This window comes from Phytophthora sojae (assembly GCF_000149755.1).
Source record: "Phytophthora sojae unplaced genomic scaffold PHYSOscaffold_8, whole genome shotgun sequence".
NCBI lineage: Eukaryota > Oomycota > Peronosporomycetes > Peronosporales > Peronosporaceae > Phytophthora > Phytophthora sojae.
The window spans coordinates 3,543,137-3,545,636 of NW_009258122.1; positions in this window are offsets into that span (position 1 = coordinate 3,543,137).

Sequence of the window (2,500 nt, forward strand, 5' to 3'; positions counted from 1 at the left end):
GTACAGCTTACCGAGGAAGCGAAGCGGGGTCCGCCGAGCCTTCTGCTTGATTGGCGCGTGCCCCTGTACATTGATGCCACACACGACCCCGTAGGCTGGAGGCGGCAGGGCGTTACCGCTCACAATCATGATTTTCTCGTGGCTCTTCAGCACATCGACCAGGGCCGTCTGCTGCTTCACGCTGAGTTCGTCACTCTGGACGTTTTGCCCCGAGTAGTCCAGCGTCGTCTCCGACGCTTCGGTTAGGTCCGGCAAGAACGCTAGCTCTTGCGCGTAGTCGGTAAGCTCAATCTCGTTCGCGACGTGCTCCGAAACGTCGTTCACGGTGTCATCACCTTCGCCAGACCATGGCATGCATGACCGAGATATAGATCGCCTCCAGTAGCTGCTCAGGGTCGTCGATCGCACTTAGATCCGAATCATGGAATTCAATGTCAGCGTCAGCGGTGGAGGTTCCGGCTTCAGTAGGAACGTCGTTAGGCCCTGGGTCGTGTTCACCCCAGTCGACTTCGCTACTACACACCGCAGCCGACGTTTCCTTTGGCTCCAGGCTGGACGCAGCGGTCCCTGTTGGCAGGACATTCCATGTAGTTGTCTCGGCCGCTGCTACCACGTCGCGGTCATCCTCCGAACCGTCGTTCGTCACGCTGTCACCATCACTCAGCTCATCAATGGCTTCCGATGCCTCAACCGAGGCGTATATCGCTCCCTGGCCGGTGGAGTCAGCACCACTGTTCGGATTCACGGGCAGGCAACCCGCTCGGCTAGGCGGCGAGTCTCCGGGTACGTCCGAGTCATACGACGCGCTGGCCTCGTCGTCCGAACCATCGTTCGACCCACCAGCACGATCCACATCGGTTGTATCAGCTCGAGCGACATCGACCGAGCCTTCACTGACCCTGGGGTCGTCGTCGTAGCCATGTACATCGGGTGACGAGTACTCATCATCCAACGGAGCTTGTTGACGGCTTTCTGGCCATGGCGGTGCATCCGGTGGCCTCGGCAGGATCTTTCGCGGCGTCGGGTAAGTTCGGCGCTCGACCGCAGGCGGCTGTTCAGCCAACCATTGCTCGTAGAGACGACGTTCTTGTCCTTCCAGAGTCTCGTCACGACTCGTTGAATAGGCCAACACCTGCCACTCTTTGTACTTGTTAGAGTCCAACCTCGCGTAGCCGGTCTCTCGCGGTAGTTCACCATGCGGTACCCACAGCACTACGGAGTCATGCTTGGCGCACTGTGCCGCTGTGGTCGTAATATTGGTGAGTCGTATCCACGTCGGCTGCCCCCGTCGAAACCTTGTTACGGTCGGCACGAGCTTGCCCGTGCGTCGTACCCACACATCGTACTCCGAACGAGGTAGCCGCTGGCGCGGCAGTCGAAACTCTCGCCACTCGCGACCGGGTACGTATAAATCCTCGATCGGCCCACACGAAGGCTGCGTGCCATAAGGTTCGTCATCTTCAGCACTCTGCGACTTTAGTAGTGGTACCATGACCTCGGCCGGAAGGCGTGTGGTGCCATGAAATAGATCCAGCCGGGATCATGAAGTCCATCCCAAGGACCACATCCACCCCGGCACTGTGATCCATTATCCACATTTCAAATTCGTAGACCTGCTCCCACCCGAGGGTGATCTTGACGAGCGCCCGTCGCCGGGTCTCCATCACCCCTGGGTTGATGCCGCGGACTTCGAGACTTCGTCCGTGGTCCCGGACTTCTCGCACACGTAGCCGCTTGGCGAAGCTGGCAGAATTCACGCTTACATTCGTTCCAGTGTCAAGGAGTATCCTCGTTCGCGCGTCGTCCACGGCGCCATTGACCAAAGCTCTCATTCGCTTCCTCTTGTCGTATCGTTGGGACGACCACCACCCCAGTCTCTCACCGGGCAGTAATTTCACTGCCCGAACGATGCTCCGAGGTGGTCCCCTGATCTGGGCTAGACTTGTGATCAAAGCTTCGACCGGGTGTCCATCACGTTCCTCATCATCATCTTCATCAATTTTGTGTGTTCTGTTCCAAATTTCCATGAGCGGTTTGTTGAACCGCCCGAGCCAAATCTCCGGCCAATCTCCGGGGCCACTAGGATTGGTTATAGACACCCGTTTAAGTACGAATTGGCCTTGACATGCGGGCACTTGGACCATATGGTTTGGGCCCGGAGATTGGGCAAATGACTTGAGTTTTGTATTTGGCGATTGGAGCGGCGTCTCCAAACCGCCGTGATTTGGAAATTTTGACCGGAATTCACAATACCAATCTCAACGAGACTTGCATCTCGGTTCTCTCCATTTTCCGTCGGTTTCACACGTTCATTGTTCTTCAGGTCGTCAGGCCGTTTGCTTTCGCCCGTGAACGCGAACAGATAGTTCGCAGCAACAGCAGGCTCAGCTAACTGTGGCAACCCGATTGTGATCAACCCAGCTTCAGTTGGCGGGCTGCCTAGTTTAAATGGCTTCCATACACCATGCTTTGCAGCTCTGGCGACAGATCCTTCTTGTCG